Below are 16,761 nucleotides of genomic sequence, written 5' to 3'. Positions count from 1 at the left end.
GGATTCTGGAACACAAGAATTTCATTCCCAATTTTGTCAAAACCTGAAAATCTCTCGGAAAAAAGTGTTTCTTAAAGTCGCGAATATTTTCTTTTTGAGAAAATCGAGGCTGACATCTTCGAGGATTGCTGTACGAAACTCTTTGAAACAGTGGAAATGAGAAAAGGTTTTTCTTCCATTGTGCTTCCAACAATGACAGCTTTCTCCCAGATTCCCTGAGGATTCTGTGCATATCACAGACGAGGTTATCCTTTACCTGAAGTTTCTAGTTTAATTCATTCATGTGGGATGTGATGTCTACCAGAATTTACAACTTCGACAGCCAGGTAGGCTCTGACAGATTTGAATCAGCTCTATCTTTTTCAATTAGAAAAATGACTATTTCGGTTCGGAGAGTGTAAAAACGAAGCGGACTTTACCATAGCTGAGCCACCTGATTGCTGTATGACGAGGCAAGCTACAGAATTCACAGTCAATTTCTTAGAGAAGAGCCCGGAACTGGCGGTGATTGAGGGCGTGTTCCCGAATAAACTTCACAACGGAAACGACTGGTTTCAATACACAAAAAACATCCAAGTCTTTCTCGCAGAGTACTTCCGATGTACACTGCTGTTTGAAAAAAGTGAAACACCAAGATCGAGAGATGTGACCGCAATGATATTTATTAATACGATTAGGGACATGACACTATACATTTGACTAGCATTACAGACCTGTAGATGCCCTGTGACTGGAAATTCAGCACGGAGTAACGCCACCACGTGCTCCAATCAGGGCCGCTGCATGGAAACAAAGAGCTCCTAAATACGCTGCTGAGGAATACTCTGTCACACAGTTTGTAGGTATCAACTGGAGTGCAGGAGGACCTGAACGAACAAGAAGAATTCTTGCACATCAAAAAATGGTTCAAATGGCTCTGAGCACTATGGGACTTAACTTCTGAGGTCATCAGTCCCCTAGAACTTAGAACTACTTAAACCTAACTAACCTAAGGACATCACACACATTCGTGCCCGAGGCAGGATTCGAACCTGCGACCGTAGCGGTCACGCGGTTCCAAACTGAAGCGCTTAGAACCGCTCGGCCACATCGGCCGGCTCTTGCACATCCCCACCCCCACATACGCTCGGCGTTGCCCTACTGAAATATGGCATGTGGAACGGCATGCACGAGGGCAGTGCTTGGGCTGTAAAACCTTTGTGACATAGGAGGCGAGATTGCGCGTTACAGACAATGGTGCCACAAACCATCACACTTGACGTTTGTCAGTTATGCTGCTCAATAACACAGTATGCCCGATTGCGTTCACCATTGCGGCGTCGAACGCGTATGCTGCTCTCACTGTAGGACAAGTTGAAGCATTTTGCCACTCAGCACGCCAGTGTCGGCGCTGACGTGCGCATTGCAGAGTGAGGCGTCGGTAAGTTCCGGACAATGGAAGTCGACGCAATGGCATGCGTGTCGCAAGTCCATCCCGCAGGAGACGGCGTCAGACCATCGAACCAGACATGTCCACACCCGTTGCAGTACTCCAACGTCGTGCCAACACTGTGGAAGAAGATGTTCTATTCGTTATGATCAAGCGGACTAGATGGGGGTAATATCGCGCTGCGGCCACATTGTGTCGCCCATTACCCTGTCGACGCTGCATCCGGCCCAATTCTCTCCCTTGGTTTTCCACATACTGTTGAAACAGCATGTCGTGTGCGACCCACTGTGTCACGGAACGACAGACCCCCCCCCCCCCCCGTCCCCCCCCCCCCATCCCATCCCCACCCGAGATCAATCATTCTGCCCCTTTCGAACGCACTCTCAAGCCGATATTCCACCCTGTGATGTCTGCGAAGCACAGAGCGCTTGGTTACAGTTTACACTTCGGATGGAAATGTCGTGTGGCTAGGGCCTTCCGTAGGGTAGACCGTTCGGCTGGTGCAAGTCTTTTAAGTTGACGTCACTTCGGCGACTTGCGTGTCGATGAGGATGAGATGATGACGATTAGGACAACACAACACCCAGTCCCTGAGGGGAGAAAATCTCCGACACAGCCGGGAATTGTACCCGGGCATGACATTCCTTCGCGCTGACCACACAGCAACCGGGACGGACTCCACTTCGGGTGACTACTTCTCATCGACTGAGCGTTGCGGAAGACCGACCTGTCCGGTCACACAAAAGAGGGCGTTGTTGGGCCTACGTGGACTCCACCTCACTGTCATTTACATTATTTGCTGTTCCATACGTCATTGACTCTGACTGTTTCACTTTTTACGAACAGCAGCATATGATGTAGCATATAAACAGTATGCACGGAATCTGAAAATATTTCACTGAGTTCTGATCTGCCCCTGCAGACCCTACCTCAGGCCAGCCATGTCTTTTTTTTTTCCCCCCATCAACTGTAACACCTCGAAGCTGATCCCATTGAAGGTTATAGTCTTGCAAAGTTTTTTGCAATTCCATGATCAGTCTTTTCACTTGTTGATCCATGCGTGCTGCAAACGGACGCCAGCTCTTACGTTATCTGAAAACCTAAACTGACACCATGAACACGAGAAGCTGAACTTGAAAGATCTGTGGATCCATACAACACCAGAAAATACCATAAGAAGTTCCTAGCTTCCTTGTGCATCTGCAGCACTTTGTTCTCTCCAGTTAACTTCATTCTCCAAAGAAGTGAAGTTGCCGAGAGGTTGACACTTTCAAAGAAATCGGATTTCTTAGGAGATACGTCATTTCCTGCTTCCATCATACATCATATCCAACCGATTTTCCTCATTCTGCCATCTTGTGCACCATTTTGTAACTTGCACGACTGACAGATTAATTTCCAGCAATCATTTACGTGAAGAGATTTTCTTGAGTTTCTAAATTACGTTTCATGGATCCATATTTCTCGGAGTGCAGCTTTCCACAAAACTTTGAATATTTTGATACAGGTTTTTTTTTGTAGTTGTACCGAACTCTGTACTCTTTCAAAACGGCAACACTTTCAATCCATCTAACTCATGTAGTTTTCTGGTCCTTTGTGTCCACAGACAAGCAGTTTACTTACCATTCTTCATTGAAGACGCGACGCTGAACGTCCACTTTCTTTCAAGACACTGAATTATAAACATTATTAAAGTCTTGGGATGGCGCGGAATAAGTGAAAATTACAATAAACAAGAATAGCTGGATACAATAACTTAGTACTGAATGCAATAAATTCAATGCACATGGATGCCAGGAGGTCTCCGTGTGTACAACAATAAAGAATATCGGTGTGTGTGAAGATCTCCTAGCATCCAAAAATAATACTGAAATTTAAACTGTATCACAATGTCTCGTGTTACGTACGTTTTATCAAGCAAATTGAAGTGGAGTTATCGGGCCTGATTAACTGACGTAGTTTGGTGACTTCTGCGTTAAGTAGAACAGTGACTGCGAGAGGTGAGCTGCTAATGCAGTTCTTAAATACGAAAGATAAAGTGACGTGGAAATATGCCGAACTGTCTCTGTTTCTGGCAGCAGTTCACCTAATGTACAAGGTGTAGCTGAATTCACTTTGCAGACTTTGAAGACACGACCCTTACGTCAAAACAAGAAAAAGTGTCCAGCAAACATGAGCTCTAAAGTGCATAACTTGAGAGGTATGAGGATTTGTTTATCTTCGATACTGTGAAATAAATCTCTTCTACTGCATGCTCTTTGCTTTCCTTATTTTGGGAAGAGATAGTACGGATCAAAATAAGAAAAGAAGTGCAATAAACAACATCAACATACCGTAGCAATAAACCGGATTTAAAACGCATACGACAAGAGGTATGATCACTTGCTCATCTACGCTGCTTTGAAACATATCTCCTCTATTCAACAAGTGCCCATCGCTCTTAAAGTATCTATTTTAGATCCCATGTTTACTGGACATTTTCCCCTTGTTTGGGTCCATATAACCTCCTCCCAAAATTGGAAAACAAATAGCTTGCAGTAGACGAGACATGCTTCACAATATCGAAGATGAAGAAGTGCTCATAGCTCGTAATGTATCATTGCGCAGCCCATTTTTAGAGGACATGTTTTCTTCTTTTGGTACCGTATACGTAACCTGTACTCAAAGAGTCTGAAAGGAATTTAGTTACATCCTGTATAACATTAATGGCCAAAACTAAAATAAAGATGAACTATTTCAATACAGAAAGGTCTTGTCTAAACTTTTGCCGTGTTCTTTTTAACATTGAAAATTACACCTTTAGGTTACTCATATTGACTGCAATTGTTGTTTTATTCTTTTTGACACATGTTGTGTTTCTTTCTATGCGAACTACGGAAGACTACAAAACGTTTGTCCCCGTACAGGTAACTGGGAGCAGTGTATTATCTGTAAAGAATTAAACTAATATTTGTTGTACAATTTGTTACATGTTTACCAGGATGAGATGCATCGCAAGAATTCATAGCCAGATTCCTACTGACAGCTCATCCTGTCATCCCACGTTGCTGTTGTGAAGACATCCTACTTGCCTGATGCCAAAACTGTCCCTGAAAATAATGTATCAAGTTCTAACAACGATGCCAGAAGGCAATCTGCATCAGGTTTTTGGGATGGCTATCAAGCATCTACGGATGAATGCCTGGACGAAGACTAAGAGGTCCATCCCAACGAAATTCGTTTAGGTTAATTCCTCGTAACAATTTAAAAAAATAATGTGTTGTCAACTTATTTATAAAAGAGGAAGACACCATACTGATTAATGTATTGAAACAAAACAATTAACAAGACTTAGGCTGTGTACTTGGAATAAATATATACGAATGCAGAAAGAGATCTGAATTTCCACTTTAAAATGAGCATAATAACATGCAATCATGTATATGTTTGTGCACTGTGTTCGTTCTCTTATGTATTGCTTCTGAAAAAAATTATTTTAAACGAACAAAGTATTAGAAAGAAATTTTCATTCAGAGTGCGTATGGTGACATGTACAGACAAACATTTATGTTCGTGTCTGATGAACTTTATAGCAAAACTACGTGGTAAGGATGAAAAACTGAGACTCTCCACGTATTAGCAGCATTATGTTTTCAATGTAAACACTTTTTTCCTCATGTCTACCTCTTAGTTGTAAGAATTAATATGTTCTCCTCTTGTCTTTGTCAAATAACTGCTTAGGATCTCAAGAGATTTCGTCAAAAGACTGAATGTTAACAGCAATAGTCAAAGAAATTTCAGATTTAAATCTCAGACTTTTAAAATCCAGAAATGGAGTCAATGTCATTTTTGCATAAAGTATAAAGAACTTTACAGATAACGAGTTTAGTTTCTATACTTTAAATTTAAAATCTCTGCCTTTATAATGCAAAACAGTGTTTCCTAGTCGGAGGCTGCACGATACATGATCATTTAAATTTTGTATGGAAGAAAGAAGATAAATAAAGTATCAAAAAATTAAGAAAACGTAAGGAAAAGACACATTATTGAGGAAATACAGGGTGTTCCAGAAGAAACTGTCAGTATTCAAACATATGACAGGAACGATTTTTCGAAGCAAACAATTCTAGTAAACATGGATTCTAAACTGCATACTTTAAGACCTATGAACACTATTTCATCTTCGATACTGTGATACAAATATGTTCTACTGCAAGCTCTTTCCTTTCCATATTTTGGAAGCAGATAGTGTGGAGCGCAACAAGAAATAATTGTCTAGTAAAAATAGGCTCTAAAGCCAGTACCTTAAAAGCTATGGGCACTTCTTCAGTAGAAAAGATGTTTCACTGTAGCGAATATGAACAATGCTAACAACTCTTACGGTATGCACTTTACAGCCCATGTTAAATAGACAGTTTTTTTTCTTGTTTTGGTTCAAACTACCACCTCTTAAAATATGGAAGGCAATGCTTCACAACATTGAAAATGAAGAAGGTATGCGTTTTAGAGTCATGTTTTCTAGACTTTTTTGCTCTGAATTATTGTCGCTGTCATATTTATAAATGCTGACAATGGCTCCTGGGATACTATAGTGGCAAAGACAAGCCAACCGGCAACACACTTTGCCTCGTTTGAGAATTATTTGTTACGTTAACGATCTGTGGTAACGTCGCACTTCACATGGCATCCCTGTACGCATTTGGAGGAACTGACAGTCGTTGCGATACCATAATTCGTCCCACAGCAGTCATGATGAAAACTACATTGCCTAGATAAATAAATCTGCAATCATCTCTATTGCCAGTGTAGGAACGCTGAGCGGTGACGCCCACAGCTGAGGTGGTGATGGAGGAACTGTAACAGGAGGGCGAGTGGCCTCGATTGGGCCTAACTGCTCTATTAGGCGGGCCAGTGGGGTCAGTCGCTGCTAGGCAACGACGCGCAGCGCTTCGCTTCGCACAGTCGCCTCCACTGCTTTGGCCCCGCATAAGGGTAAGTATAGTTGGTGCTGCCGCACGTTCCGACTTTCGCGGCATATCCCGATTTCGAGGTGTACCGCGAACCGCCTCACGTAAGCCTTCCACGGAACGCCATACGTTCCAACTTTTACGCGCTGCTAACAGTAGGAAATACAATGCGTATTCACTTAAAAAATGGTCAAGCACATCAAAGTTCCGAAATGAGTTTCTGAACCCATCGAACAAGAAATCATTTGCCAGTGGATCGTCGTCAACCGGTGAACTGACGGGATGCCTCAGTGCACACCAGAAATTATTTCTACAACGTGTGGCTTCCGTTTCTGTTTTATTACAGCCACGCCGCTGTTTTCTGAACAATGTGTAAGTCTCTGCCCCCCCCCCCCCCCCCTCGGCCAATCAGGGGTCGCGACTGCTCTTACAACTACTGCTTTCATTCCACGGCGGTAAGCGCCTCTCTCGGGCGTCCCGTTGTTAGTTTCGCGATTTCGCTTTCAGTTAGAAGTAAAATGGGGGAGGCACGTGGCTTTAAACTAGTAAAACACGAACACCAGTCCGTGGGCGGAGGAAATCCCCGACCCCGGCGGGAATCGAACGAGGAAACCCGTATCGAGAGGCAGAAACACTAACTACTTTTCTTTTATCTCATTTCGTTTTATATTGCTCGTTGAATTTATTCGGGACGGACGTCCGATAACACCCGTTCAGGTTGTTCGTTGATCCGTTCACTCAGTTTTTTATTACAGAGGGCAGCTAACCCTCTGACCGAACACGCTGCACTACCGTGCCGGAGTCAATAAGCCACGAGCTGAGGACGTTCAGTTCATTCGGTCGGTAGAAATACGAATGGTATGTAATTTATCGAATATGTATCTATTTCGAAACACGATAAATGGAAACACTTTCATCACTGCTCGTTTTGTATATTAATTAATTACAGCAGAAACTCTAAAGATCAGTCGATATTCACTGCTCGTTTTGTATATTAATTAATTACAGCAGAAACTCTAAAGATCAGTCGATATTCATAGTATTCTCATAAATTCGAAGCACACGATTCTTTATTAAGCGTATGTTACTTCGTATTTTATCCAATAGAGCGCGTTACTTTTTGCATTAGGGCTTCATTTTTTTATGTAGGCAGTCTAATTAATCATAAATGTCAGGGAGACAAGTGAAAAATCCAGTTTCATTTTTTTCCATTTTTTTTTTTTTTTTTTTTTTTTTACTACTAGTCTTAAGTTCATACTTTCTATGAACAGAACAGTACCCTCGAGCATGGTACATTTGTACCAGAATATGATGAACAGAACAGTATCTTTCAGTATACTTGTACCAGTGCAGCAGTTTGTTCAATAATATATTATTAGAAAATGAGTAAGCCCCGATTCTTTACTGACTCGACCTCTCTTTTACAAAAAAAAAAAACTTATGACTTTTAACAAATGAGTTATCGTATTAAATATTTGACATTAAGCGAGAAATAGTTAATAAAAGGTTTGAAATTACGTGTCAAGTTCGTTGGCAATTGCTAAGTGCTCTTGTTATCAAACGCTGAATCAGTATAGTATGGGAAATTTGCGCTCCGCTTTAAGCAAACCTTAGTTTTCCAAGCTTCTCAATATCTCTTGAATTATGTGTAGTGCAATGATATAATTTTGCAGGTACTTTCGATTATATATGTGGATACTGTCTCCCAAATTTGTTGCGAATACGCAGTAGTAGCAGTAGTAGTAGTGGTAGTACACTACTGGCCATTAAAATTGCTACACCAAGAAGAAATGCAGACGATAAACGGGTATTCATTGCACAAATATGTTATACTAGAACTGACATGTGATTATATTTTCACGCAATTTGGCTGCATAGATCCTGAGAAAGCAGTACCCAGAACAACCACCTCTGGCCGTAATAACGGCCTTGATACGCCTGGGCATTGAGTCAAACAGAGCTTGGATGGCGTGTACAGGTACAGCTGCTCATGCAGCTTCAACACGATGCCGCAGTTCATCAACACTAGTGACTGGCGTATTGTGACAAGCCAGCTGCTCGGCCACCGTTTTCAGTTGGTGAGAGATCTGGAGAATGTGCTGGTCAGGGCAGCAGTCGAACATTTTCTGTAGCTAGAAAGGCCCTTACAGGACCTGCAACACGCAGTCTTGCATTATCCTGCTGAAATGTATGGTTGCGCAGGGATAGAATGAAGGGTAGAGCCATGGGTCGTAACACATCTGAAATGAAACGTCCACTGTTCAAAGTGCCGTCTATGCAAACAAGAGGTGACCGAGACGTGTAACCAATGGCAACCCATACCATCACGCCGGGTGATACGCCAGTATGGCGATGACGAATACACGCTTCCAATGTGCCTTCACCACGATGTCGCCAAACACGGATGCCACCATCATGATGCTGTAGACAGAACCTCGATTCATCCGAAAAAATGACGTTTTGCCATTCGTGCACCCAGGTTCGTCGTTGAATACACCACCGCAGGCGCTCCTATCTGTTATGCAGCGTCAAGGGTAACCGCAGCCATGGTCTCCGAGCTGACAGTTCATGCTGCTGCAAACGTCGTCGAACTGTTCGTGCAGATGGTTGTTGTCCTGAAAACGTCCCCATCTGTTGACTCAGGGATCGAGACGTGGCTGCACGATCCGTTACAGCCATGCGGATAAGATGCCTGTCATCTCGACTCTTAGTGATTCGAGGCCGTTGGGATCCAGCACGGCGTTCCGTATTACCCTCCTGAACCCACAGATTCTATATTCTGCTAACAGTCATTGGATCTCGACCAACGCGAGCAGCAATGTCGCGATACGATAAACCGTAATCGCGATAGGCTACAATCCGACCTTTATCAAAGTCGGAAACGTGATGGTACGCATTTCTATCCTTACACAGGCATTACGACAACGTTTCACCAGGCAACGCCGGTCAACTGCTGTTTGTGTGTGAGAAATCGGTTGGAAACTTTCCTCATGTCAGCACGTTGTAGGTGTCGCCACTGGCGCCAACGTTGTGTGAATGGTCTGAAAAGTTAATCATTTGCATATCACAGCATCTTCTTCCTGTCGGCCTGTAGCACGTCATCTTCGTGGTGTAGCAATTTTAATGGCCAGTAGTGTATTATTAAACCAGGTCGAGGGTCGTGTCCAGATACGCCGACATCCAGGCGAACGGCTACTAGAAACATGCAGCACGCCACGGACGCAGGCCGATGGAAGCAGTGTGTGGACATTCACTTGCCCTTCCATGGAACCTGCGGTAGTAATCGAAGGAACCATGACAGCTTTGTGCTACGTGAACATTGTTAGGGTCCACCTGTTACCCTTTACGCTTGATGTCTTCCTCGACAGCGATAGCATCTTCCAGCAGAGCGTCGATGCCACAAGGCAAGAATCGTGCTGCAATTGTTTGAGGAGCATGACAGTCAATTTATGTTGATGTCTTGGTCATCAGATTCGACTTATCTAAGTCCGACACGTACGAAGGCATCTGTTGCCACAAACCTCTGGAAATATATCAGGTACTTGTCAAATTCATGGCACGCAGAATCACTGTCGAATTGCGTTCCATAAGTGAACCAACACGCTGTTAAGTAGGCGGTCATAATGTTATGGCTGATCAGTATTTGGTTTTGAAATTTCTGCCAGTTAACCTCTTCTGGTGCCAATTTTTTGCTTCCTTATTTTGGGGGGAGGTAACATGAATCAAATAAGAAAAAATGTTTAGCAAACAGGAGCTCTAAAATGTATACCTTAGAAGCTATGTTCGCTTGTTCATGTTTCCTACTGTGAAACACATTTTTTCTACTGAACAAATGCTCGTCTTTCTTAAGGTATGGATTTTAGAACCCATGTTTAATAGATAATTTTTTCTTGTTCTGATCCGTACTACCTACTACCAAAATATGGATAGCAAAGAACTTGCACCAGAAGAGGTCCACTGCCAAAGGTATCAGAAGGATTTCCTGTTATTAACTTTTGACTCGGTCGTTTCCGGAGCAGGGTCCCTTGCATAAATTGATACCTCTGTCCTTCTCCATCATCCACGAAATTTTGTAACATAATCATTGAATAGCGCTTTATGATTCACAGGCCGCAGTACAACGCCGGGTCGTGGATAATTCGTAACAATGTTAGCGTTTTATCTTCCCACAGTTTTCGATTGTACCCGCTCTTACCTACCCCTGAGATGTATCACAGTAACAGCAGAATGGTCACGTCCATTATAATGATCCGGGCTGTTATGCCGTGGTTGGTTGATGAATTCTGTGTCAATTCCCAACGTTTCGTCCCCGTCTGCAGAGGACATCTTCAAGAGGGTCTGTAGCTCGATGGAAGGTCCAACACACCCACTGGTCAGTAGCGAGCCAGTGGGTGTGTTGGACCTTCCATCGAACTACGGACCCCCTTGAAGATGTCCTCCGCAGACGGTACGAAACGTTGAGAATTGACAAAGAATTCATCAACCAACCACGGTATAACAGCCCGGATAATTATAATGGACATGACATTTCCGGCCGTGAAATTCTACATTTTAGTAGCAGGATGGTCACACAACTTCCTTCGAATACAGTTTCTGTAGATTTACACAACATGGTTTTGCTAGAACTACGACGCCCTTTGTTCCAGAAGTTACTATTTAAGTTCCTCTAGCTTCTCTTTTAAGCTACGGTCACAGTGGCAGCGACATCGTTGGATTCCGCCGGTGATCGGCGCCGACCGAAGACGATCGATCTTTTCAAAGCAACTCGCCAGTATGTGCGATCGATCTCAACGCCCAAGTCTACGGACACCGTTCGGCGGTCGGTGGAATTTAAATCCGTTTGTTTTCTTCGCCTGAATTGACCGACGTTCCGTCATGCAAAACATGAATTGTGAGAAATGTTAAAGATTTATGCAAGAAAGAAGGAGTCTGTGGCCTCCTGAGGGTGCGAAAGATAATAATATGGACGTATCTCAGAATCTACGGTCTGAAATTGTTATTTTATTCGAAACTACAAGTTTCGAACAACTTAAAAAAAATATTGAACGGTGACTTATATTAGACTAAGCACGTTGTGTGAATGCCCACCCCTTTCACCCTCATATCTATACGTAATTCAGCTTGTCATATGCAGCGCAGGCAAAATCGTTATCAGAAGATTTAGGTCTAAGTTATAACCGCAAGTGAGGAGGATGGCGTGTGTCTATTTTAATGCTTAAAATTTCTATTGTGGGTCTTCTGTGTGTTGTCGAAAGTGAGCATTAGCTGTCTACGAGTTATTATTACTGCTTACTGGCGTTTACATGCCAAGAGCAAGGCGATTCTGTTATATGAGGTGGTTTGTAAATGTGTTATGAGTTTCCACTTCTCAGAGATTTAGATGTTCACAGTAGTTTGTTCCATAATTTATTTTTGTACACTGCACAACACAAGTAAAGTGTCTCTTTTTTGAAATTCCGTAATTGTCTCCCATTGCGACGCAGAATTATGAAATTTGGCTCAAAGATACCTACGACGTTATGATGGTACAAAAGCGTGGTACCTTCGACGTAACCCTCGGGCTCAGCGATGCTTCAAACAGCAAAGCGTCGATACATGCGACAAACGGTCACAGCTCAGAAGTTAACGTGAGGTATGAAGTGGCTTACTGACGTTACGATATCAAATTTCGCCACAATTATGCCAAACCGCACGGTGGGAAGGCCGCCATGCCCGCTCTTAGCCACATTTCACTCCTTCTCTTGACACCTCTCCGATGAAAGTCGAAACCACGACGGCCAGAGTTGAAAGCCCGCAGTTCGCCTATGGGTGCCTCAACGAAAAAATTTTAGTATCGCCGCTCAGAAGCAACGCAAAAAACCCAGAATTCTGCGTAAAGGGGATCAAGAAACCCACATCTTCTGTTTGGGCGTTGATTCTCACACATTTCGACGTGTAAAACGACAGTTCACTGTGCGGTGAGTAACAGGACTATGTTCTTGACAACGTTGTCCCTGCTGAAACTCCCCGGATGACTGATATCTTCTCAAAGAGAAGCGTGGGGTTGCAACCACACTGAACGTAATCTGACGCCTTTGGAGTGTAGCACGACCGCAGTTATTCCCCAGTTATACAGGATGGAACCACTAGGGACTGTTCAAAAGTAATCGACGAAATTGGAAAGTGATCCAGAACAGTAAAGGGTGTTCATGCTTTTTCAGCCCTCCTGTTTCACACCCTCCTGTGGCGTGATCACGAGAGGGTACAACACTGACCCATTCATGAATAAAAGCGCTAAGGCTCTCTCCACTAATGCTCTAGCGCCTGCTTGTAGGCATCGGAATCTAAGGGGAGTTGAAGGGGTTGCCTACCGTCAGGCGCTAGAGCTGAATTACAGCGCCAATCAGCTGAATGGGTATATTTTTGATGTGCTCAACAATTTGCAGGGGAGGTACCAGGCATGTTGCCGAACTCGACGTCTTAGAGAGACCCTTTGTTCTTTTATTCACGCATTTGTCAATGTTACACTCTCTCATGATGATGCAACAAGAAGGTGTGAAAAGGAGGGCTGAAAAACGAAAAATATCCTTTGCTACTTTGGATCACTTTCAAATTTCTTCGAACGCTTTTGAAAGGTCCACAGTGGTTCCACCCTGTATACCAGTGGGAAAACTGTGGTCGTGCTACACTCCAAAGGGCTCGGTTTACGTTCGTGGTGCTTGGCGCCCCACGATGCTCTCAGAGAGAGATTGAATCTCTCGTGGATTGTCACCAGTGTCGAACGTTCTCAAGAACATCGTCCTGTTGTTTACCGCACTGTGAACTGTCGGTTTTAGCTGTCAGATGTGTGAGAGTGAACCCCAAGTGAAGGGGTGGTTTCTTTGACGCCCTTTACGCCACCTCTTGAGGCCTTTTGGTGTCGATTCCCAGCGGCGCTGCGTCTGAAATGTTTTCCTCGGCCCCCCATAAGAGAACTGTGGGATTTCAACGCTCGCGTCTCAGTTCTGACCTTATTCGCAGAGCATCAAGAGCAGTGGTCATGTGGTTAAGAGAGAGTGTGACGACGCTCCCGTGGCGCGGCTCGTCCACAGTGGCTTTGGACAAAATTCTGGTGAAATTTGGTGCCAATGTGACATCATTAACCCACCTTTCATTTCACATGAACTCCTGATCTCTGGTCTTTTTCACATAGGTCGATACGTTGCTGTTTGATACGTCCTCGGGCACGAGAGTGTCGTCTCAAGGTGCCACACTTTTGCGTCAGTTTAGAGAAATGTTGTAGGCACCTTCGGGCCAAATTTCAAAAGTCTGCCTCGCAATACGGGGCAGTTTTGGGTATTCAAAACACGTTTTAACTGTGATGTGAGGTGTACTTCACAGGTATCATGAAAGACAGTCACGAAAGTTAATAGATAAATGTCTTATTCGCTGAAGTTATTTGGAGTTGTGTTTGTTATCTTGTTTTTCAGTGTCGTTATATAACACTACCGGCTACTGCTATAGTAGTAGTTCACCGAAAATGCTACTTGTATGAAAGTAATTTAGTTTTGACCGTGAACGTGTGCTGTTCGTTAAGATATCAAACTATACTTCGATATACAAAATATTACGATTTGGTAGGGAGCAGTAGTCGAAATAGTGAGAATCGAACTTATAAAGTAAACTGTAATTAAAGGAAAGAATAACGGTCGCCAATCTAATACAGAAAAGTGTTACCAAGATGTTATACTGTCCATTATTAAAAGTTATTAGTCTGTATCACTTTGCTTGATACTGAACTGTTTTACAAATAGGACATAATCTAGGAAGCATTACAACAGCAATTTCTCATGAGCTACGCAGATGTAGACTTAAAACTTTTTGGCAACAAACTGACTCTCATTAACGCTCACTGTCTAAATTCAGAATAAGAAGGCTACTGTAAATCACTTGATATCAGCTATTGTGATTATGGCTCAATGGAGACCCAGAAACAATTTTATCACTTGACTGAGGTGAGACCTCAACACGACTAGTAAAACACAGTGCAAAAACAATTTTAAACATAAATACGAGAATATAAACACTTTTACAGAACCGTGTAGCAATGTTTATTATGTTGGGCCTTAAACTACAATGGCCAATAAGAACTTAATATAATCACTGTTTTGTTCAATTATTTTGAATACTGAACTTAACTTTTGGCAAGAATGAAAATTAAACAACGTAATTAGTTCTTTTACTTGACTTTAGGCTTTTGCAAAACTTGATCTATGCCTCTAAGCCAGTTTACGTGACGTATTTCAGAAATAACACTTAAGAAAACTACTACTTCACAAAAGTCAACGAGGACCATTAAAGCAATAAATACTTCTCTGTTCAAAGAGAGAGGATAGTCGGATATACTGCCTCACTAGGAAAACTGCCCTGTCTAAATAACATGACAAAGGAGTAATCCAAGGTCTTCGACACTAAGTTTAACTAAAAACAATTAATATTTGCAAATAAAGCGAATAATCGTTCCTTGCAAGTAAATATTAGGGTGGTTCATAAGTTCATAGTTTTTTACCGTAAGTTTAATGAACAGAACAGGTACACAAAACAGAGACTTCAGTCATCAATAATATATTCTCCTTCACTATTTACAACTGTCTGCAAACCCTTGGGTAACTTTTCGATTCCGAAACTGTATAAACCATGTGGTCTTGAAGCAGAGAACTCTTCGGGCCGTCTTCGGAGCGCATTTCCATCCGGTGAGGAACTTCCTTGAAGGTTATTCGATAGAGAGCGGAAAAGGTGGAAATCTGAGAGCGCAAGATCAGGTCATGAAGGTGGGTGCGGAATGACTTCCCAACCCACCTCCTGTCTAGAGTTCTTTGTCAGTCTAGCAAAATGCGGGCGCGCGTTATGGTGGAGAAGGGTCTCTTCACGCAGTCTTCCTTGTCGTTGTTCTTGGACTGCGTATGCGTCTCATCTGCTGACAATAAATGTGAGTAACGATAGGTACACCTTGGGGAAGCAATTTGTAATAGACCACACAGTCGCTAATCCACCAGATGCATAACTTTATCTTTTGTGGTTGCGTACAGGTCTTTGTACTGGGAGTTGCTGCTTTGTTTGGGCTCAACCATTCCTTTTTTTTTTCTTTATGTTAACATAAAGACATCATTTCTCGTCACCATTAACGATACAGGATAGAAATGGCCGTGTTGTTCGCGAGCCAAATGATGACGAAAGAACCAGGTGATTTTCATGTTTTTGGCTTAGAGCGTGCGGTACCCATACACATGATTTTAAACCTTCCTCATTGCATGAAAATGTCGCACAACTGTGGAATGAACAAAATGCATCAAATATGCCAGTTCTCCAGTACACTGACGTGGATCATTGTGGATTAATACGTGTAAACGATCTTCATCAAACCCCGAAGATCTTTTTTCTTGGAACTCTTCCATTTGGTCCGTGTTTGCATAGAAAAACAGTAATATCAGAAATTGAGTCCGCCTTGATGTAAAACACCTTGTTATTCGTTTATTTCTTTATCATCCCAAACTAATTTCGGTGACAAATATCACCATCATCAGTGGGGTTTTTTAATCTAAAACATGCAGAAAATAGCATGGTTATACAAACACAGTAAAACACTAACATTCGAGACTTCAATCCAGGCCTAACAAGAGAACTAGTGACAGAGGAAATGAAGCAAATCATCAGAAAGAACAAACCATCCATAAACACAAATAAACTAAAAACATCTGATGAGAAAACCATAGACAGCCAACACAGAAAACTAAAACAACACAATGCTCTCATCACCAAGGCAGACAAAGGGAATGCTCTAGTCTTAATAACAGAGGCAGAATACATTGAGAAAACAGAAAAATTTCTGGCAGAGAATGAAGTAAGCAAGTTAACCAGTGACCCAACACAAAGATACCAAAGAAATGTAAAGACTCTCTCAAAAAACATCACACACCCCATGACATAGAACCAGACAAAAAGAATGACACAAAAGAACCCTGAAGCTCCACTCTAAACAAGCCTGCAAAAAGTCCACAGACCCCTCATCCCAGTCAGGCCAGTGGTCGACTTCAGAAAAGCCACATCTTACTTACTAGGGAGACACACGCACACATTCCTACAGAAGACATACACATACACAAACAACAGAAGCCTCAAAAACACAGGAGACATAATAGAGAAAAAATTAGGCATGTCAACACCCCCCCCCCCCCAACAGCAAAACTGGTATCTTTTGACATAACATCCATGTACACAAGCATACTCACAGATGAAACTATAAAAATTACAGAAAAACAGCTAAAATGCAAGAAATTCCCAGATGTACAAATAAAATGAAATCTCATCCATTCTTAGGCTAATCACAGAACAATATTACTTCACTTTCAACAACAACTTCTATTTGCA

General features: G+C 42.5%; 1 protein-coding gene across 1 annotated transcript in view; it reads left to right on the top strand.

Moving 5' to 3' along the window:
- The first annotated feature begins 6,334 nt into the window (after nucleotides 1-6,334).
- Nucleotides 6,335-16,761, top strand: part of LOC124622142 (cytochrome P450 6j1-like) — a 106,611-nt gene continuing 96,184 nt past the window's right edge. Inside the window, exon 1 of the mRNA XM_047147773.1 lies at nucleotides 6,335-6,400. The gene's annotated coding sequence lies outside the window, so the exon portion shown is untranslated. The remainder of the gene's footprint in view (nucleotides 6,401-16,761) is intronic.

The sequence above is a fragment of the Schistocerca americana genome, chromosome 7 (assembly GCF_021461395.2).
Source record: "Schistocerca americana isolate TAMUIC-IGC-003095 chromosome 7, iqSchAmer2.1, whole genome shotgun sequence".
NCBI classification, from domain to species: Eukaryota; Metazoa; Arthropoda; class Insecta; order Orthoptera; family Acrididae; genus Schistocerca; species Schistocerca americana.
This window is presented reverse-complemented; position numbering and strand designations above follow the sequence as displayed.